Below are 24,200 nucleotides of genomic sequence, written 5' to 3' on the forward strand. Positions count from 1 at the left end.
GAGGTCGGCGCGGGGGTCCACGCGGCGGGAGCCCGAAGACCCTCCAGTCGGCCCAACTACGGAGCCGCCCGGACCCCGCTCAAGGGAAAGCGGCGCCCTGTCCAGCGAGCAGGAAAAGATTAGGAAGAATGTTCGAGCAGGAGAGAATGATGAAAAGCATGCGGCCAAGCAATCGACGACTTACGCTGAGACCGCCTGAGGCTGCTTCACCGCCTTGCGGAAGCGGGCCGCTTTCGCAGCCGCCTCATCTCGTTTGGTCGCCGCGGTGGAGGCTTTGGACTTCTTCGGCCGACTGCCGAAGAGGGTTGACGCGGCCCGGCACTTCTGTGCGCCGCCGCTGGCGGCCGGCGCGGTGGACGAGCCCGCGCCCTGATGGTCGGCCGCTGGCTGGCGACGCGGGGCGACTTCGGCTTCGGCATCATCCGGCCAGTCCTCGAAGCTGGCGGAAAGCCCTGTGCCTCCAGGCTCGGCGTCGTCCCCCGCGACGGCATTTTCCATGGCGGCCGCCCCCAAATCCGGGTCGTCGACGTTGTCCACCGTGCGGTCGGGGACGTACTGGCGTTCTATCCCTACTGCCCCGGTCGTCGGCGGAAGAAGGGGTTTCTGCTAAGAAGAACCGACCGATCAGAAGCCGGCCATCATAAAGCCGGCTACCAACAAAAAGAAGAAAGAGAGGAAGGCTTACCACGGGCGGAGGGTTGGCGCGAGAATACGGCACCTTGCCGTATCGCCAGTCCTCGGCGAGCTTGCAATTGGAGATATGATTTACCATGTACGACACCTCCGCATGAGGCATCTCCCTGGTGCTCAGCCGGCTTGGGTCGAAGCGGCCGCTCATCTGACACATCATGTGGGGCCGGCTTTGGAGAGGAAGTATCCGGCGCTCCATGAAGGCGGACACCAAGTCGGCCCCGCTCAGGCCTTCCGACTGGATCATCACCCGAAGCCGGGAGACGGCAGCGTTCCCGGCCTGAGACAGTGACCTGGACCGGAAACTCCATGAGGGTTGCCTCCCAGCCGGCGGGCCGGCTACGTAAGCCGGCAGGTTGACGTGGTCTCCTTGCTGGGCGACGTTCTTCATGTAGAAGTACGACTTCTGCCAGATCTTCACCGACTGGATCAGGGGGATGGACGGGAACGGGTTGTTCTCGCTCGCCCGCCTCATGGCGATGAAGGCTCCGCAGGGGGCGGGCACGCCTGCAACGACGGTGCCGAGTTTGCTCTGGAAGAATTCCCCCCAGAGCTCCAGCGTGGGGAGCAGCCCCAAGAAACCTTCGGAGAGAGAGACGAAGGCCGACAACAGCAACACCGCGTTGGGCGTGAGGTGATGCGGCTGAAGATTGTAGAACTCGAGGAAGGAGCGCAGGAATCCGCTCGCCGAAAGGCCGAAGTCGCGCAGGAAGTGCGAGCGGAAGACGACCCGCTCGCCCTCCTCCGGAGCCGGCGAGATCTCCGTCTCTGGCGCCAGGCGGACCCGCATGAGGTTGGCGTCGGGCAGGCACCGAGTCTGGCGGAGGAACTCAACATGGTCATCATGGACGTTGGAGCCATCCCACGAGCTTGACAGCGCCATGGGAGCAAGAAGATGTGGCGGCGCGGCGGCGGTGAGACGGGAGGCTGCGGCGGCGACGAGAGGAAGAAAGGAGGACGAGAAGGGGCGGAGCGGGAGAGAGCATGCGAGCCTCTGTCTCTCCCCCTCCTCCCCCTACTTATAGGCTCGCGTGGCGGAGCCGAGGAGGCGCGGCGTGGGGAAACGTGGGGATCGATCGTGCCCACTCCCCCACGTCCCGCGTTTATTGCGCCCTAACGGCGAAATAAAATCGCCACGGGAAGGCGAGCGGTCCACCTGGGCCGCAAAAGATCAGCCTTCGGGCCAAGGCCTAGGAGTGGCGGGTCCGAGCCTGCGGCGGCGTCCCGTCGCGCGTGTGCGCCGGCAGGGTCTCGCTGCCACGTGGCCCGCGGGAGGGCCCGCGGTCAGCACGCGGGTCGACCACTTTCCCGCCTGCAAGACGCAGGGCTCCCCAAAATCGGCATACACTAGCAAAGCCGGCTCTTCAGGGTAGGAAGCTGACCAAGCTTCTCGTCCCTTTGTCCGCCTCGAAGCTCGATCAGCTTCGGGGACTACTGTCGGAGTAAATAGCCATGGGTAGCCTAGCCGGCTTCCCCTGGCCCTTCTGAAAAAATTACGAGCCCGTCCGGCTCTCAAGAATCGAAGACATGGGGCCGCCTTCCCCTTGCTGGCTGTCACCCAGGCCGGCTTTCAGAAGGCGGCCCGACTTTAGCCCTCATGAAGAAAGCCATGGGGGGGCCGACTTCGAGAAGCCGGCCGCGAGGAGGCCGACTCCGAGAAGCCGGCTCCCATAAAGCGGTCGAGACCGTACCCTCTAAGTTTGCATCCACCTAACGGCGATGTGGCGGGGCGTGGCTACAGTGAAGCCTGCCACCCCCGAATCCCGGAGCACGCCTGGCACAGTGCGCCGTACGGAGTGGGCATGACCCGTCCGACGCGGCACTGTTGCCATGTTGACCCTGATGTCACCCATGACGGGCCGCCAGCGCGGCCCACGGGCGGTGGGCCCCTTCGGGCAGAGAGACGCCCGAAGGCGGCCAGGCCTCCCACAGTCAGCCCGAGATGGGGCCGGCTCCCCGCAGCCGGCTCGCTTCCCCCCTCGAAGGAGACGCCCCATTAAGGAGACAAGACGCGGTAAGGCTACAGCGATCGCCCACCGGACGGCGGCACTGTAGCCACGCTTACCTCGACGAATCCCTCGTCATCAGGTTGAGGCAACAGTAACCAGCCACCGACAAGGCCCTGGACAGTGGGGCCTGCCTGTCGACCAAGGAGCCGGCAGCCGGCGGGACCCACCAGCCGGCGGGCCCCAGCAGCCGGCGTAGAAGCCGGAGAGCGCAGTCACAGATGGCTGGGCCCCGCGCCCAGTCGGATTACCATTGTACCCCCGGGGGGTAGGCCTATATAAACCCCTCGGGGCACCCATGCAAAGGGTTGGAACCCTCAGCTAGTTTTAGACACCACCCAAGGAGAAGAAGCAAGCTAGCCGCGCCCTTCTTCCTCCTCCCACCGAACAGCTCAAGGAGCATTGTGTAGCTACTTGTCCATCTAGTGATCATGCGGAGACCCCGCAGAGCAGCAGTAGGGGTGTTATCTCCACGGAGAGCCCTGAAGCTGGGTAAGATTCACCAGCGTGCATGTCTTCGCCTCATCCCGTTTCCAGGCACCGGCGACGTCTTACTGGCTCCCACAATGATAAGCCACCCGTTGGCATATGTCGCACCTACCACCCGACAACAAGTACTTAAAGCTCAGAATGATTTGCTTAATGAATTAAATAGTAAGAAAAATAATAATGCTGTTAGAGTTGTGACTGGAGGTGGTAAAATGACTCAGGAACCTTTTTATCCTGAGGGCCATCCTAAGAGAATTGAGCAAGATTCTCAGAGAACTAATATAGATGCACCTAGTCCTTCTAAAAGGACGAGAAAGAAAAATGATAGGACTTTGCATCCTTCTAGTGAACCTGTTGTTGACAAACCTAAGAATCCCAATGATATTTCTATTTCCGATGCTGAAACACAATCTGGTAATGAACATGAACCTAGTGATAATGTTAATGATAATGTTCATGTTGATGCTCAACCTAGTAATGATAATGAAGTAGAGATTGAACCTGATGTTGATCTTGATAACCCACAATCAAAGAATCAACATTATGATAAGAGAGACTTTGTTGCTAGGAAGCACGGTAAAGAAAGAGAACCATGGGTTCAGAAACCCATGCCTTTTCCTCCTAAACCATCCAAGAAAAAGGATGATGAGGATTTTGAGCGCTTTGCTGAAATGATTAGACCTATCTTTTTGCGTATGCGTTTGACTTATATGCTTAAAATGAATCCTTATGTTAAGTATATGAAGGATATTGTTACAAATAAAAGAAAGATACCAGAAGCTGAAATTTCCACCATGCTTGCTAATTATACTTTTAAGGGTGGAATACCGAAGAAACTTGGAGAACCAGGGGTACCAACTATACCATGCTCCATTAAAAGAAACTATGTTAAACAGCTTTATGTGATCTTGGAGCCGGTGTTAGTGTTATGCCTCTCTCTTTATATCGTAGACTTGATTTTAATAAGTTGACACCTACTGAAATATCTTTGCAAATGGCTGATAAATCAACTACTATACCTGTCGGTATCTATGAGGATGTGTGATACGTCTCCAACGTATCTATAATTTATGAAGTATTCATGCTATTATATTATCTGTTTTGGAAGTTTATGGGATTTACTAAACACTTTTTATGGAATAAGGAGTGGGAAGAGCCTAAGCTTGGGGATTCCCAAGGCACCCCAAGGTAATATTCACGGACAACCAAGAGCCTAAGCTTGAGGATGCCCCGGAAGGCATCCCCTCTTTCGTCTTTGTTCATCGGTAACTTTACTTGGAGCTATATTTTTATTCACCACATGATATGTGTTTTGCTTGGAGTGTCAATTTATTTTGTTAGTATTTTCTTGCTGTTATTTAGAACAATGTATTGCATCTTTTATTTCAATAAAAGTGGCATTGATAGCCTTTACTATGCCTATTTTACAAGTATACATGTTGCTGTTTGAAAACAGAAAGTTTACCGCTGTTGAAAAAATTCCCTAGAAAAGTCAGAATGTTATAAAATGTTGAAACCTTTTGCATAATAAGCTCTGATAAATTCACTACAGTGGGAATTTTCTTTCATAATTTTTCGAGCTAGGGAAGTATGGATCTTGCTGCACTCTTTACAAACTGTCCTGTTTAGGAAGATTGCTGTTATGTTTGCATTGTTTGCATATGTTTGCTTCTTTAATGATTCTATTTGAGGATAGGACTATTAAATATGAAGAGGCATTTAGTATTCAATGTTGAATAATAATTTTAGTGATTTGCTACAGTAGAGTATCATAAGGTTTTTGCATTGCTTTATACTAACTTATCTCACGAGTCCTTGTTGAGTTTTGTGTGGATGAAGCTTTCGAGATTTAGGGAGACCATGATATGAGAGGAATTAAGGAGACACAAAAGCTCAAGCTTGGGGATGACCAAGGTATCCCAAGATAATGTTTCAAGAATTCTCAAGCGTCTAAGCTTGGGGATGCCCCGGTTGGCATCCCACCTTTCTTGTTCGACAACTATCGGTTAGTATCGGTTGATCCTAAGTTTTTGCTTCTTCACATGATGTTTGCTATTCTTAGAATGTCATTTTATTTTGTTTTGCTTGATGTTTGAATAAAATATCAAGAACTGAAATTATTAAATGGGAGAGTCTTCACATAGCTAAATAATTATTTAACTACTCATTGATCTTCACTTATATCTTTTTGGAGTAGTTTGTCATTTACTCATGTGCTTCACTTATATCCTATGAGTAAATAGTTGAATGAGCAAATATCATAAATCTGAAATTATATATGTTTCATATGCTTATCCCATGGGGAGTAATGACTTCACATATAAGAAGTAGAGGTGGTAAATTTTTTGAAGGTTAGCAAACATTGTATTGGTCACTTGAACAATTCATGAAAGAATATTGAGGGAAGAGAGATTTCACATATAAATATACTATCTTGGACATCTTTTGTAATTGTGAGCACTCATTAAAATATGACATGTTAAAAGGTTGATGTTGGACAAGGAAGACAACCTAATGGGTTATGTTTTCTTATATCCGAAATAAAGTATACTGTCATCGATCATCCAACATGTTGAGCTTGCCTTTCCCCCTCATGCTAGCCAAATTATTTGCACCAAGTAGAGATACTACTTGTGCTTCCAAACATCCCTTAAACCAGTATTGCCATGAGAGTCCACCATATCTACCTATGGATTGAGTAAGATCCTTCAAGTAAGTTGTTATCGGTGCATGCAATAAAAATTGCTCTCTAAATATGTATGATCTATTAGTGTGGAGAAAATAAGCTTTATATGATCTTGTGATGTGGAAGCAATAAAAGCGACGGACTGCATAATAAAGGTCCCTATCATAAGTGGAAATATAAAGTGACGTTCTTTCGCATTAAGATTTTGTGCATCCAACTATAAAAGCGCATGACAACCTCTGCTTCCCTCTGCGAAGGGCCTATCTTTTATTCTTGTCTTATACCTTATGCAAGAGTCATGGTGATCTTCACCTTTCCTTTTTACATTTTATCCTTTGGCAAGCACATTGTGTTGGAAAGATCCTGATATATATATATATATATATATATCCAATTGGATGTAAGGCATCATGAACTATTATTGTTGACATTACCCTTGAGGTAAAAGGTTGGGAGGCGAATCTATAAGCCCCTATCTTTCTCTGTGTCTGATTAAAACTTTGAACCCATGAATATCACGTGAGTGTTAGCAATTGTGAAAGATTAAATGATAGTTGAGTATGTGAAGTTTGCTGAATTAAAGCTCTGACATAGACCCTTCCTGAAAATAAGATGAATTGTAATTGTTTGATGACTAATAACACGATTTGTTAGTTTTCAAGAAAGTTTATGATCTATACTTTAACATGTGAATAATTTGTTACTTGATCATGAGAAGTTTATGAGTTGAGCTATTGTTATGATATATAAATATGCTAGAAAAGGTGATTGAAATAATCATTGATCAAACTTGTGCACCTGCTAGCATTCACACTTCATAAATTATTTCTTTTATCATTTACCTACTCGAGGATGAGCAGGAATTAAGCTTATGGATGCTGATACGTCTCCAACGTATCTATAATTTATGAAGTATTCATGCTATTATATTATCTGTTTTGGATGTTTATGGGATTTACTAAACACTTTTATATTATTTTGGGGACTAACCTATTAACCGGAGGCCCATCCCAAATTGTTGTTTTTTCTTGCCTATTTCAGCGTTCTGAAGAAAAGGAATATCAAACGGAGTCCAAACGGAATGAAACCTTCGGGAGAGTTATTTTTGGAACGGAAGCAATCCAGGAGACTTGGAGTAGACGCCAGGGAAGCTTCGAGGAAGCCACGAGGCAGGGAGGCGTGCCCTACCCCCTGGGCGCACCCCCACCCTCGTGGGCCCCTTGTGGCTCCCCTGACCGACTTCTTTCGCCTATATATGTCCATATACCCTAAAAACATCGGGGAGTAGAATAGATCGGGAGTTCCGTCATGAGAAGCCTCTGTAGCCACCAAAAACCAATCGGGACCCTATTAGGGCACCCTGCCGGAGGGGGGATCCCTCACCGGTGGCCATCTTCATCATCCCAGTGCTCTCCATGACAAGGAGGGAGTAGTCCACCCTCGGGGCTGAGGGTATGTATCAGTAGCTATGTGTTTGATCTCTCTCTCTCTCGTGTTCTTGAGTTGGCACGATCTTGATGTATCGCGAGCTTTGCTATTATAGTTGGATCTTATGATGTTTCTCCCCCTCTACTCTCTTGTAATGGATTGAGTTTTCCCTTTGAAGTTATCTTATCAGATTGAGTCTTTAAGGATTTGAGAACACTTGATGTATGTCTTGCACGTGCTTATCTGTGGTGACAATGGGATATCATGTGATCCACTTGATGTATGTTTTGGTGATCAACTTGTGGGTTTCGTGACCTCGTGAACTTATGCATAGTGGTTGGCACACGTTTTCGTCTTGACTCTTCGGTAGAAAATTTGGGGCACTCTTTGAGGTTCTATGTGCTGGTTGAATAGATGAATATGAGATTGTGTGATGCATATCGTATAATCATACCCACGGATACTCGAGATGACATTGGAGTATCTAGGTGACATTAGGGTTTTGGTTGATATGTGTCTTAAGGTGTTATTCTAGTATGAACTCTTGAATAGATCGATCCGAAAGAATAACTTTGAGGTGGTTTCGTACCCTACAATAATCTCTTCATTTGTTCTCTGCTATTAGTGACTTTGGAGCGACTCTTTGTTGCATGTTGAGGGATAGTTATGTGATCCAATTATGTTATTATTGTTGAGAGAACTTGCACTAGTGAAAGTATGAACCCTAGGCCTTGTTTCCTTGCATTGCAATACCGTTTACGCTCACTTTTATCATTAGTTACCTTGCTGTTTTTATATTTTCATATTACAAAAACCTATATCTACCATCCATATTGCACTTGTATCACCATCTCTTCACCGAACTAGTGCACCTATACAATTTACCATTGTATTGGGTGTGTTGGGGACACAAGAGATTCTTTGCCATTTGGTTGCAGGGTTGTTTGAGAGAGACCATCTTCATCCTACGCCTCCCATGGATTGATAAACCTTAGGTCATCCACTTGAGGGAAATTTGCTACTGTCCTACAAACCTCTGCACTTGGAGGCCCAACAATGTCTACAAGAAGAAGGTTGTGTAGTAGACATCAATGTGCCTGTTGTGGTTGCAACGTTACTATCTTAATGGACTTTGTTATTCTTGATATTCCCGAGGACGATAGTATGTCTATTATTCTTGGAAGACCCTTTTTGAATACTGCAGGGCTGTTATTGATTGCACCAAAGGCAATATCACTTTTCATGTTAATGGTAATGATCATACAGTACACTTTCTGAGGAAACAACCTCAAGTCCACAGTATCAATTCTATTGGAAAAATTTCAACTATTACTATTGGAGGTTTTGAATTTCCTCTTCCTACTGTCAAGAAGAAATATGATATTCTTATTGTTGGGGACATGCACATCCCCGTGGAGGTAACATAGTGTTATTCGAAATTTCTCCGGTTCCATATTATTCGGAATGAGTTTGTTAACAAGACTTGATCAACCTTGTTACCCTCTTTTTAATATCTTTCATGAAAATAAGGATTACGATAATTGTGCTCAATTGCTAGAGGAATAATGCATTAGAATGTTTGGCTCTAAATCTTTGAATGATGAGCATGATTGCAATGTTGTTTATCAATGGCAGTCTGTTTATCAGTGGAATCCAGAAGAGATCGCCAACTAGTGGCACCAGGGGGTCCTTCTCAGTACGACCCCAACTACAACTTTGGATTTCCGCCAGGCTAGCCGTGGCCATAGACCAACTTAGGCCAAAAGCATAAGCTTTGGGGAGTACGTATTTCTCACCAACATTACATTTATGTTCACACACTCATGCTAGTTGTCGGTGCTCATACTTTTTCATTGTATTATCCATGCTAGTTTATTTCCCTTTTTATGCTTTCTTCTTATGTGTTTGATAAACCTTAAGAAAAAACAAAAAAAATTAGTTGTAGTTTTCAGCTAGTTTACCTTCCATGCTTGTAGTAGTAATTAAAAAGGAAAACCCAAAAAGATTTCTTGTTCTTCCTTTGCTTGTTGGGAGCTTTCCCGTGTAAATAGTTTTATTTCTTTCTAGTTCTTTGGGGGTCGAGAGGATAAGACCATGATTAAAATGTTAAAGTGACCCTCATATGCATTATTGTTGATTTAATAAAGAGCCCATATTACCTTGTCTTCTCTCTTGAATTGAAAGCTTGCAGATTCCAGCCTAGTCCAATGCACGTGCACTATTATTATTATCCACACTATTCGGTCGTGCAAGTGAAAGGCAATAATGATGATTATATGATGAACTTATTGAGATGAGAAAAGCTGGTATGAACTCGATCTCTCTTGTTTTTGTAAATGTGATTAGTTCATTGTTCCTGATTCAGCCTATTATGAATAAACATGTTTGCAATGACAATTAGAGATTATAGTTGCTTATGCCATGCTTAATTAGCTAGGAATTTATAATGGTTTACCTTGCGTGCCAACATGCTATTAAAATGGTTGTGATGTGGTATGATAGGGTGGCATCCTCTTTTGAATGATTCGAGTGGCTTGACTTGGCACATGTTCACGCATGTAGTTGAAACAAAATCAACATAGCCTCTACGATATTTATGTTCATGGTGCATTATATCCTACCCATGCTTGCATTCGGTGTTGATTAATTTTAATGCATGTTCATGACTGTTGTCGCTTCTAGCTAGTCGCTTCCTAGTCTTTTTCTAGCCTTCACCTGTACTATGTGGGAATACTGCTTGTGCATCCAATTCCATAAACCCCAAAGTTATTCCATATGAGTCCACCACACCTACCTATACACGGTATCTACATGCCGTTCCAAGTAAATTTGTATGTGCCAAACTCTAAACCTTCAAATAAACATTCTGTTTTGTATGCTCGAATAGCTCATGTATCAACTAGGGCTGTCTGTATCTTCCATGCTAGGCGGGTTACTCTCAAGAGGACTGGACTCCGCTCCTCACTCACGAGAAAATGGCTGGTCACCGGGATGCCTAGTCCCATGCTTTATGCAAATCAAATCAAAATAACTGCAAACAAAACTCGCCCGGGTATCTTGTTAGTTGGAGGCACTTGTTGTTTCGAGCAAGCCATGGATTAATGCTGGTTGGTGGAGGGGGAGTATGAACTTTACCATTTTGTTTGGGAACCGCCTATAATGTGTGTAGCATGGAAGATATCGAGATCTCTCGGTTGTTATGTTGACAATGAGAGTATACCGCTCAAAATATTATTCATATCTATTTCAAAATCGAGCACTGGCACCTCTACAAATCCCTACTTCCCTCTGCGAAGGGCCTATCTATTTACTTTTATGTTGAGTCATCATCCTCTTATTAAAAAGCACCAGTTGGAGAGCACCGCTGTCATTTGCATCCATTACTGTTAGTTTACATTGAGTATGACTTGACTGGATCTCTTTTACCATGAATTACAATGTCTAGTCAGTCCTTGATCTTTAAAGGTGCTCTGCATTTAGGTTTTGCAGCCTAAGAAAGGGCTAGCGAGATACCATCCTGTTATATCATATTATGATTGTTTTGAGAAAGCGTTGTCATCCGAGATTTATTATTACTAGCAAAAGGGCCCGTGCGTTGCAACGGGTCCATCTCTCTTTCAACATCAAGATATCGAGTAGAAACGGCTCATCATGGCTCATAAACTTGGTGCAAATCTCTAACATCCTAAATATTAGCAGAACATTCTCATATGGATGTATTTTGTAGCTTACATTATTACACAATGTATAATACATCCTAGATTATGTGACCGAGTCATGTAATTTTCTTTTATGACCGGTTGTGGTCCATTCTCTTTAATGCACTATTCTAGCTGCGATTTTGATGTATTTTCTTTTCTTACAGCTTTTAGCTATTTTGATTTAAATTGCAACCGTACAACTCCAACGAAATAAAAATGTCATATTATGTCAATCTGATTATATAGTGATTGATTATACATTTTAGTGGAATCCATCGCTAAGGATACAAATCAGTTTTTACTTAAAATACTATTTAATTTAAGTAGGGTATATTACTTTGTATTAATTTTCTTTTATTCTGAAAATGCTTCTGCATGCAAGTTTGGTCGATTATGATGTGTTTTTATCAGTATAATATTTTTTGTTTAGTAACTATATGTGTTGAATTGATGATTCTAGCACATATCTTCTACTCTTTACCAATTATCGAGGGATTTATGACTTAATATGCAGAAATAGATGGAGAAGTAAAAAAAACATACCTGTCATGTGGCAGTACAGGTTGGAGCTGTGAGCCAAGAACGATTGATATTGTAGCTATCCTTGTCGCATGTCTCCATACCCCCAAACGTGTCAAGCAGGCAGCTGCTGTCAAGATTAACGGAGACAACGATTTTGATGACGTCTGTGCGTGTGGTTGAGCCCTTGCCTCGTCTAGTCCAACCATAATTTTTCTGGCCCCTCCCTTTTAATTTTTAATTTTTAATAACCGACCGTCTCTTTGCGGCAATGCATGTGCATGTTTTCTGTAACGTGTGCATGTCCTACTCCATCAATGTCTCAGGATATTCCTAGATCACAGCAACGTGATCCTCCCAGTTCCCACCTTCCTTTTTCCTAATTAATTAGTCACTATATTAGGTCTCTCTTCCTTGGCTTCATCGTTGTCCCTCGTTATCTCTCTCTGAGATCTAATCTGTTAGATCGTTTGAAATAGTTTGATTCCCGAGTCGCTCCTTGAGACCCTGAAACCTAAAAGACATATATAAATTAGAAGGATTTAATTTAAGATAGCAAGGTGGGACTATTTATAAATAGGCAAATTAACGGATTGGTGGGCTGATTTTATGTGCACGCATAGGCCCACCATGGGCGCCAGATAGGCCCAGCCGGGGACAGACGATGTCTGACTATTTCCTTAAGTACCTAATCCTAAATCATAACGTAATTATGGAGTAGAGCAGCTGGATGCAGCCTTTGCAATGGAAGGGAATGTAGTGGGTTCGATCCCCCACGCCGCCGGCACTAATTTTTTGCCTCCTGAGTTGAAGGAAAATAAAAGTGGACCAGGCCCAGCACGGCGGCCGTGTGGCCCAACAATTTTCGGACTTAAGGTGGCAAATTAAAACGACATATGTCCTCGAATTAGTACCACCTCATATATATATATATATATATATTTCAAATCGAAAGCATAAAATCATGGAAAGAAGCTTATTGTGACGGTGAACCCAAGGAGTCAATCCGTGCTTTATTATTAGGGAGATTGCTCGCTAGTTGATTATGCCATTGATATGAGTAAACATGAGACCTAAATGTTATTGTGAATATGGTTAGTTCATAATCTTTGCTGAAAACTTGAATGCTGGCTTTACATATTTACAACAACAAGAGAAAACAGAGTTTGTAAAAGTTTTTCTTTATCACTATCAGTTTATCAACTGAATTGCTTGAGGACAAGCAAAGGTTTAAGCTTGGGGGAGTTGATACGTCTCTGTCATATCTACTTTTTGATACGTCTTCGTCGTATCTACTTTTCCAAACACTTTTGCCCTTGTTTTGGACTCTAGTTTGCATGATTTGAATGGAACTAACCCGGACTGATGCTGTTTTCAGCAGAATTGCCATGGTGTTATTTTTGTGTAGAAATAAAAGTTCTCGGAATGACCTGAAAATCAATGGAGAATTATTTTGGAATATATAAAAAATACTGGAAGAATAATCCACATCAGGGGGGCCTCCACCTGTCCACGAGGGTGGGGGGCGCGCATGCCCCCTGGGTGCGTCCCCCTGCCTCGTGGGCCCCCTGACGCTCCACCAACCTCAACTCCAACTCCATATATTCGTGTTCGGGAGAAAAAACCCAGAGAGAAGGATTCATCGCGTTTTACGATACGGAGCTGCCGCCAAGCCCTAAACTCTCTCGGGAGGGCTGATCTGGAGTCCGTTCGGGGCTTCGGAGAGGGGAATCCGTCACCATCGTCATCATCAACCTTCCTCCATCACCAATTTCATGATTCTCACCGCCGTGCGTGAGTAATTCCATCGTAGGCTTGCTGGACGGTGATGGGTTGGATGAGATTTATCATGTAATCGAGTTAGTTTTGTTAGGGTTTGATCCCTAGTATCCATTATGTTCTGAGATTGATGTTGCTATGACTTTGCTATGCTTAATGCTTGTCATTAGGGCCCGACTGCCATGATTTCAGATCTGAACCTATTATGTTTTGATCAATATATGAGAGTTCTTGATCCTATCTTGCAAGTCTATAGTCACCTATGTGTGTTATGATCCGTTAACCCCGAAGTGACAATAATCTGGATACTTACCGGTGATGACCATAGTTTGAGGAGTTCATGTATTCACTATGTGTTGATGCTTTGGTCCGGTACTCTATTAAAAGGAGGCCTTAATATCCCTTAGTTTCCAATAGGACCCCGCTGCCACGGGAGGGTAGGACAAAAGATGTCATGCAAGTTCTTTACCATAAGCACGTATGACTATATTCGGAATACATGCCTACATTACATTGATGAACAGGAGCCAGTTCTGTGTCACCCTAGGTTATGACTGTTACATGATCGATCGCATCCGACATAATTCTCCATCACTAATCCATTGCCTACGAGCTTTCCATATATTGTTCTTCGCTTATTTACTTTTCCGTTGCTACTGTTACAATCACTATAAAACCCCAAAAATATTTCTTTTGCTACCGTTACCTTTTGCTATCGTTACCACTACTATCATATTACTTTGCTACTAAACACTTTGCTGCAGATATTAAGTTTCCAGGTGTGGTTGAATTGACAACTCAGCTACTAATACTCGAGAATATTCTTTGGCTCCCACTACAAAAAAAAGACACATCCATGACATTTTGGGCCGAACGAATTTTTTTTCTGTCATACATATGACACTTCTATGACGATAATTGTGACAAAACCCGGTATCATCATAGATGTGGTGGGCTCCTACTTCTATGACAAAAAATCATGACAAAAAATGGGCTTTTCGTCCTGGGCGGGCCGGAGACGCAGCTGCATGACATTCTTTGGGCCGTCCATGATGGAAAAAACCGTGATAGAAGCGAGGGGGAGGAAAATTTACGGGAGTTCCCGGTTACGGTGGGAGGTCGGGGGCCGAGCGATGCGCATTTCTCTCGTACACGTACGCGCGTGTGTGCGAGGCGTTGGCTCTAACTGAACCCGAGCGAGGTGTTGGGCTCTAACTGAACCCGAGCGATTGCACTGCAGGCTACGCGTTACTGAACCCGAGCGATCGATCGATGGCTATTAACTGATCCCGATCGAGCGATTCCTTGGCTACTGCTGCTAACTGAAGCCGATCAATGGGATGAACGGTGAGCGTTGCGGGGGGGGGGGGGGGGGGGTGGATGAACAGTGAGCAATGGCGTTGCCTCTGGATGAACAGGACCCGTGGTGTGGTGGAGGGCTGGATGAACAGTAGACGGTGGAGGGGTACCCGTGGAGGGGTGGATGAACTGGACCCCGTGGTGTGGAGGGCAGGATGAACAGTAGACGGTGGATGGGTGCCCGTGGAGGGGTAGTTGAACAGGACCCCGTGGTGTGGAGGGCTGGATGAACAGTAGAAGGTGGAGGGGTGGTTGAACAGTAGCCGGTGGAGTAGCGCGCGGTGGAGGCTGGATGAACAGGAGCCCGTGGAGGCTGGAGGAGGTCGACGGTGGATGAACAGTAGCTCATGGAGGCTGGAGGGGGTTGACGGTGGAGATGAACAGTATCTCGTGGAGTCCCATTTTGTGGTACGCCACACCCCTCCCGATGAACAGGACCCCCGTTCCGACCGTAGCGCTCCAACACAAGTCCGTTTCCTCCATTTTGCGGTATGCCACACCCCTCCCGATCAACAGGACCCCCGTTTCGATTGTAGGGGGGTCCATTTCCTCCGTTTTGCAGTATGCCACACCCCTCCCGATCAACAGGACCCCCGTTTCGACCGTAGGAGGTCCGTTTCCTCCGTTTTGCGGTACGCCACACCCCTCCAGATCAACAGGACCCCCGTTTCGACCGTAGGAGGTCCGTTTCCTCCGTTGTGCGGTACGCCAGGCCTCATTTCCATCGCCTCTTCCGTCCAAGCCCTCCCGATGAACACGACCACGCATTCCGTTCCGACCCATGAACACGACGAGGACGCTGTTTCTCCGTTCCGACCCAGCCATGTACACGGGCCCTCGCCGTACGTATGCGCGAGTAGGCGTTCGAGACCCCGCCCGTATGTACACATACGTGGCTGTATTTTCTTTCTTGCACCCTGGCCGTTGTATGTACGTGTACATGCTACGTGCGCGCCTCTACTATGACACGTGCGCGCCTCTACATCGACCAGTATGTACGTACACGTTCATGACCAGAATGACAACACTACGTACGCTTCGACCAGGTGGGTCCCGACTGTCAGGCACTTCCTTGCCTGCGAAGATGTAGCTGGTGGGTCCCAGCAGTCAGGGGGAGAATCATTTTTTGCCCGGACACACTTCCTTGTGCGAAGATGTAGCTGGTGGGTCCCAGCAGTTGGGGGCCGGTGGGTCCCAGCAGTCAGGGGGGCGAATCGTTTTGGTTTTCTTTTTTTTTGCCCGGACACACTTCCTTGCGTGCGAATATGTAGTTGGTGGGTCCCAGCAGTCAGGGGGTGAATCGTTTTTTTGCCCGGACGCACTTCCTTGCGTGCGAAGGTGTAGCTGGTGGGTCCCAGTAGTCAGGGGGAAATGTTTTTTTCGCGAAATACGGTGGCCCGTCCGGTGGGTCCCTGCTGTCAGGTGGAGGAATCATTATTTTCCACATAATAAGGAGGCACTTCCTTGCTGCCGCCGTGGACCCAGCTGTCAGCCTCTCCACGTACAGTCCATGTCCGATGGAAGTCGTTCCCTGACCACGTTGACCACGCCGCGCAGAGAGCACCAGGGCGGTGGACGACGACGAGGCCTAGGAAGGGGACGACGCAGAGCCGGTGAAGACGCGGTAGTGGATGCCCACGCGGAGAGGAGTATGAGGGTTCACTCGTTCGGCTGAGGTGTGAGGCTGCCGTCGCCGCAGGGCCTGGCCAGCGGTGGGAATAGTAGGGGGCGGTGAGGCCTCCGCGGCAGCACAGCCGGCCACGGGAGGCAGGAGCAGGCGGCACGACCGGCGCTGCTTTGGGCGGCTGGAGCAAGAAGACCAGAGGTTGAAGAAGCACTACGGCCGTTGGATGGACATCGTACGGTCACTGCAGCTATAATCGTTTATATTGACTAAGTTGACAAAGCCCTTGGTACGTCAACTTAGTAGGCCCACAGGTCAGCTTCCGAAATGGTGCGCCCCAGATGTCAGGGGGAGGAATCATTTTTTGGGCAGGTGAAGCTAGAATATCCGAGATTGAAGAAGAAGCACGTCATCCGTTGGATGGACATCCAACGGCCACTGCTGCTAGAACCGTGTGTTGACTATAAGTTGACAAAGCCTTGCATACGCGTCAACTCTGTATTTTAGGGGACGCGTCAACTTAGTAAGGCCAGAAGTGTGTGGCAGAGAACTTATAGCCCATTTGAGATTTGTAAGAATGTGTAGCCCATTTTTGAATTCTAATGGAATTTACTACAGCCCATTTACAGTTTGTTAAAAGTACAGCCCATTTGAACCAACCGTTCAAAACAGAATTTAATAAAATTTCCCACATTTTGATGGGATCCGAAATATTTTTATCCCAAAATTTCTAGCCAGATTAAATAAATTTATATTACGTAAAAATCCAACGAAACATTGCGCTCGCAACAATTAATGAAATTAAAATTTTCAATATCCAAAAATAATATTTTATAAAGTAATCACGTGTTTGGTGCATTTTTATAGTTACTGCCCAGTTTTTATAATTACATACCATTTATTATTTCTTAAATCCCATTTTCTTGTTAAGCCTAATGAATCCCTCCTAGGAAGGATTTGCAGCCCAGCGGGGCGGAGAATAACAACTTGACCTTGCCTGGGTATTCCTAAAAAAAAGTATAGCTGGGCTAGCCATTTTCAGCCTGAAAAAAATTAATATCTAGGCTGGATATCTGGCTTGGGCTAGACGGGCCACAGCCCACCCAGTTAATACCTGCAGCGATGTTTTCGTTGTTATTCAGAGGAGAAAAATTAATATCTGGGTTAAACATCGAAAACTCTGCAGTGCTCACACCTCAAAAACACAAATACTGCTCGAGCTGCTTGGTCCCAGCTGTCGGCCGCTTCTTGTGCAATTCTCTCGTTTATTGACTACTACATAGGTTGACAATGGTGTGGGACCGTGATGTCAGGAAACCAGGGGGAAGCAAAATAAATCACTCCAGCGAGCGCTTCCACCTCTGCCTCGTTGTCTCCCGTGGAAACCCCTTTCCTCCCTTTTTTTGCTCGGGCAAGGACCAATGCATGCAGCACGTCCATGCGGTTATAAGGCAAGAAATAAAAGCGCTTTGCATGCTATGAATTATGATGGCCTGCATGGGTAGCTAATAAGGCATCCTCTTAACTGATGTGATTAAATGTTGTGTTTAGAAGAGAGAAATATTCTTCTTTTCCACCAATCTGCTTGCACCTAGGTCGTGATGCACCTCCTAATACGACTTATTCACCTAGACGGAGGGAGTATAGTTTTATACATACATACATACATACATATATATAATAAGGAGGCACTTGCATACGTGAGGCTATGGACCTGGTGGGTCCCCATTGTCATCCTCTCCAAGTAAAGTCATCTCCTCGCCCGCGCGTGCTTTCCGCCCGAAACAGTCAGCGCCGCCCGCCCCGCTTCCCGGTGCAGGCGATTGCTTCGCCTTCAAACTGTTGGAAATATGCTCTAGAGGCAATAATAAATTGGTTATTATTATATTTCCTTGTTCATGATAATTGTTTATTATCCATGCTAGAATTGTATTGATAGGAAACTCAGATACATGTGTGGATACTTAGACAACACCATGTCCCTAGTAAGCCTCTAGTTGACTAGCTCGTTGATCAATAGATGGTTACGGTTTCCTGACCATGGACATTGGATGTCATTGATAACGGGATCACATCATTAGGAGAATGATGTGATGGACAAGACCCAATCCTAAGCCTAGCACAAGATCATGTAGTTTGTATGCTAAAGCTTTTCTAATGTCAAGTATCATTTCCTTAGACCATGAGATTGTGCAACTCCCGGATACCGTAGGAATACTTTGGGTGTGCCAAACGTCACAACATAACTGGGTGGCTATAAAGGTACACTACAGGTATCTCCAAAAGTGTCTGTTGGGTTGGCACGAATCGAGACTGGGATTTGTCACTCCGTGTAAACGGAGAGGTATCTCTGGGCCCACTCGGTAGGACATCATCATAATGTGCACAATGTGATCAAGGAGTTGATCATGGGATGATGTGTTACGGAACGAGTAAAGAGACTTGCCGGTAACGAGATTGAACAAGGTATCGGGATACCGACGATCGAATCTCAGGCAAGTATCGTACCGATAGACAAAGGGAATTGTATACGGGATTGATTAAGTCCTTGACATCGTGGTTCATCCGATGAGATCATCGTGGAGCATGTGGGAGCCAACATGGGTATCCAGATCCCGCTGTTGGTTATTGACCGGAGAGGTGTCTCGGTCATGTCTGCATGTTTCCCGAACCCGTAGGGTCTACACACTTAAGGTTCGATGACGCTAGGGTTATAGGGAATAGATATACGTGGTTACCGAATGCTGTTCGGAGTCCCAGATGAGATCCCGGACGTCACGAGGAGTTCCGGAATGGTCCGGAGGTAAAGATTTATATATGGGAAGTCCTATTTTGGACGCCGGAAAAGTTTCGGGTTTTATCGGTAACGTACCGGGACCACCGGGAAGGTCCCGGGGGTCCACCAAGTGGGGCCACAAGCCCCGGAGGGCTGCATGGGCCAAGTGTGGGAGGGGACCAGCCCCAGGTGGGCTGGTGCGCCCCCCACAAGGGCCCAAGGCGCCTAAGGGGAGCAGGGGGGGGGGCAAACCCTAAGGGCAGATGGGCCTTAGGGCCCATGCCTGGTGCGCCTCCCTCTCCCCCTCCACCTGGCCGCCACCCAGATGGGATCTGGGGGCTGCCGCCACCCCTAGGGAGGGAACCCTAGGTGGGGGCGCAGCCCCTCCCCTCCCCCTATATATATACTTGAGGTTTGGGCTGCCCAAGACACACGAGTTCCTCTCCTTCTTGGCGCAGCCCTACCCCCTCCCTCCTCGTCTCTTGCGGTGCTTGGCGAAGCCCTGCTGGAGTACCATGCTCCTCCACGACCACCACGCCGTTGTGCTGCTGCTGGATGGAGTCTTCCTCAACCTCTCCTTCTCTCCTTGCCAGATCAAGGCATGGGAGACGTCACCGGGCTGTACGTGTGTTGAACGCGGAGGTGCCGTCCGTTCGGCACTAGGATCTCCGGTGATTTGGATCACGACGAGTACGACTCCTTCAACCCCGTTCTCTTGAACGCTTCCGTTTAGCGATCTACAAGGGTATGTAGATGCACTCTCCTTCCCCTCGTTGCTGGTCTCTCCATAGATAGATCTTGGTGACACGTAGGAAATTTTTTGAATTTCTGCTACGTTCCCCAACAGTGGCATCATGAGCTAGGTCTATGCGTAGTTTCTATGCACGAGTAGAACACAAAGTAGTTGTGGGCGTTGATTTTGTTCAATACGCTTACCGTTACTAGTCCAATCTTGATTCGGTGGCATCGTGGGATGAAGCGGCCCGGACCGACCTTACACGTACTCTTACGTGAGACTGGTCCACTGACTGACATGCACTAGTTGCATAAGGTGGCTAGCGGGTGTCTGTCTCTCCCACTTTAGTCGGATCGGATTCGATGAAAAGGGTCCTTATGAAGGGTAAATAGCAATTGGCATATCGCGTTGTGGTTTTTGCGTAGGTAAGAAACGTTCTTGCTAGAAACCCATAGCAGCCACGTAAAACATGCAAACAACAATTAGAGGACGTCTAACTTGTTTTTGCAGGGTATGCTATGTGATGTGATATGGCCAAGAAGAATGTGATGAATGATATGTGATGTATGAGATTGATCATGTTCTTGTAATAGGAATCACGACTTGCATGTCGATGAGTATGACAACCGGCAGGAGCCATAGGAGTTGTCTTTATTTATTGTATGACCTGCGTGTCATTGAACAACGCCATGTAATTACTTTACTTTATTGCTAACCGGTAGCCATAGTAGTAGAAGTAATAAGTTGGCGAGACAACTTCATGGAGACACGATGATGGAGATCATGATGATGGAGATCATGGTGTCATGCCGGTGACAGGATGATCATGGAGCCCCAAGATGGAGATCAAAGGAGCTATATGATATTGGCCATATCATGTCACTGTTTTTTGATTGCATGTGATGTTTATCATGTTTTTGCATCTTATTTGCTTAGAACGACGGTAGTAAATAAGATGATCCCTCATTAAAATTTCAAGAAAGTGTTCCCCCTAACTGTGCACCGTTGCGAAAGTTCGTCGTTTCGAAGCACCACGTGATGATCGGGTGTGATAGATTCTTACGTTCGAATACAACGGGTGTTGACGAGCCTAGCATGTATAGACATGGCCTCGGAACACATGCGAAACACTTAGGTTAACTTGACGATCCTAGCATGTACAGACATGGCCTCGGAACACAAGAGACCGAAAGGTCGAGCATGAGTCATATGGTAGATACGATCAACATGAAGATGTTCACCGATGATGACTAGTCCGTCTCACGTGATGATCGGACACGGCCTAGTTTACTCGGATCATGTAATCACATAGATGACTAGATGGATGTCTATCTGAGTGGGAGTTCATAAGATGAACTTAATTATCCTGAACATAGTCAAAAGGTCTTCACAAATTATGTCATAGCTCGCGCTTCAGTTCTACTGTTTAGATATGTTCCTAGAGAAAATTTAGTTGAAAGTTGATAGTAGCAATTATGCGGACTAGGTCCGTAAACTGAGGATTGTCCTCATTGCTTCATAGAAGGCTTATGTCCTTAATGCACCACTCAGTGTGCTGAACCTCGAACATCGTCTGTGGATGTTGCGAACATCTGACATACACATTTTGATAACTACGTGATAGTTCAGTTAAATGGTTTAGAGTTGAGGCACCGAAGACGTTTTAAAACGTCGCGAAACATATGAGATGTTCCGAGGCCTGAAATTGGGATTTCAGGCTCGTGCCCACGTCAAGAGGTATAAGACCTCCGACGATTTTCTTAGCCTGCAAACTAAGGGAGAAAAGCTCAATTATTGAGCTTGTGCTCAGATTGTCTGAGTACAACAATCATTTGAATCAAGTGGGAGTTGATCCTCCAGATGAGATAGTGATGTTTCTCTGAAGTCATTACCACCAAGCTGCTAGAGCTTCGTGATGAACTATAATATATCAGGGACATATATGATGATCCTTGAGATATTCGCGATGTTTGACACCACAAAAGTAGAAATCAAGAAGGAGCATCGATTGTTGATGGTTGGTGAAACCATTAGTTTCAAGAAGGGCAAGGGCAAGAAGGGATACTTCATGAAACGACAAATCAGCTGCTGCTCTAGTGAAGAAACCCAAGGTTGAACCCAAACCCGAGACTAAGTGCTTCTGTAATAAGGGGAACAGCCACTTGAGCAAAATTACCCTAGATACTTGGTAGATGAGAAGGCTGGCAAGGTCAATAGAAGTATATTGGATATACATTGTGTTAATGTGTACTTTACTAGTACTCCTAGTAGCACCATGGTATTAGATACCGGTTCGGTTGCTAAGTGTTAGTAAACTCGAAATAAAAGGCTGCGGAGTAAACGGAGACTAGCTAAAGGTGAGCTGGCGATATGTGTTGGAAGTTTTTTCCAAGCTTGATGTGATCAAGCATCGCACGCTCCCTCTACCATCGAGACTGGTGTTTGCGTTGAGCATAGACGTGATTGGATTATGTCTATCGCAATACGGTTATTCATTTAAGGAGAATAATGGTTACTCTATTTATTTGAATAATACCTTCAATGGTCTTGCACCTAAAATGAATGGTTTATTGAATCTCGATTGTAGTGATACACATTTTCATGCCAAAGGTATAAGATAGTAATGATAATACCACACAAATGTGGCACTGCAATTTGAGTCATATTGGTATAAAACGCATGAAGAAGCTCCATGTTGATGGATCTTTGGACTCACTCAGTTTTGAAAGGATCAAGACATGCGAACCATGTTTGTTGGTAGATATGCATACAGATGGATCGTTTGGACTCACTTGATTTTGAATCACTTGAGACATGCAAATCATACCACATGGGCAAGATGACTGAAAGCCTTGTTTTCAGTAAAAATGGAACTAGAAAGCAACTTGTTGGAAGTAATACATTTTGATGTGTGCAGTCCAATGAGTGCTGAGGCGTGTAGTGGATATCGTTATGTTCTTACTTCACAGATGATTTGAGTAGATGTTGAGTATATTTACTTGATGAATCACGAGTCTGAATTATTGAAAGGTTCAAGTAATTTCAGGGTGAAGGTGAGAGATCGTCGTGACAAGAGGATAAAATATCTATGATATGATCATAGAGATGGATATCTGAATTACGAGTTTGGCACAGAATTAAGACATTGTGGAAATTGTTTCGCAACTAATACAGCCTGGAACACCATAGTGTGATGGTGTGTCCGAACATCATAACTGCACCCTATTGGATATGATGCATACCATGATGTCTCTTATCGAATTACCACGATAGTTTATGGGTTAGGCATTAGAGACAACCACATTCACTTTAAATAGGGCACCACGTAATTCCGATGAGATGGCACCATATGAACTATGGTTTAGAGAAACCTAAGCTGTCATTTCTTAAAATTTTGGGGTTGCGACGCTTATGTGAAAAGTTTCAGGCTGATAAGCTCGAACACAAAGCGGATAAATGCATCTTCATAGGACACCCAAAATAGTTGGGTATACCTCCTGTCTCAGATATGAAAGCAATAAGGGATTGTTTCTAGAATCGGGTCCTTTCTCAAGGAAAAGTCTCTCTCGAAAGAATTGAGTGGGAGGATGGTGGAGACTTGATGAGGTTATTGAACCGTCTCTTCAACTAGTGTGTGGCAGGGCATAGGGAGTTGTTCCTGTGCCACCTACACCAATTGAAGTGGAAGCTTATGATAGTGATCATGAAACTTCAGATCAAGTCACTACCAAACCTCGTAGGACGACAAGGATGCGTACTACTTCAGAGTGGTACGTAATCCTGTCTTGGAAGTGATGTTGCTAGACAACAATGAACCTACGAGCTATGGAGAAGCGATGGTGGGCCTGCATTCCAAAATGGCTCGAGGCCATATAATCCGAGAGAGGATCCAGATATGAAAACAAAGTGTAGACTTTGGAATAACTACTTGATGGTCGTAAGGCTGTTATGTACATATGGATTTTAAAAGGAAGACGGACAATGATGGTAAGTATCACCATTAAGAAATCTCGACTTGTTGTTAAGATGTTTTCCGACAAGTTCAAGGAGTTGACTACGATGAGACTTTCTCACTCGTAGCGATGCTAAGAGTCTATTGGAATTATATTAGCGATTACTACATTATTTATGAAATCTTGCAGACAGGATGCCAAAACATTGTTTCCTCGACGATTTTCTTGAGGAAAGGTTGTATGTGATAGAACCGGAAGGTTTTGTCAATCCTGAAAGATGCTAACAAGTATGCAAAGCTCCAGTAATCCTTCTAAGGACTGGAGTAAGCATCTCGGAGTTGGAATGTATTCTTTGATGAGATGATCAAAGTTTTGGGTGTATACAAAGTTTATGAGAAACTTGTATTTCCAAAGAAGTGAGTGGGAGCACTATAGAATTTCCGATGAGTATATG

Source organism: Triticum urartu, chromosome 5A, assembly GCF_056163025.1.
Source record: "Triticum urartu cultivar PI428250 chromosome 5A, HENAU_Tu73, whole genome shotgun sequence".
In the NCBI taxonomy this organism is placed as follows: domain Eukaryota; kingdom Viridiplantae; phylum Streptophyta; class Magnoliopsida; order Poales; family Poaceae; genus Triticum; species Triticum urartu.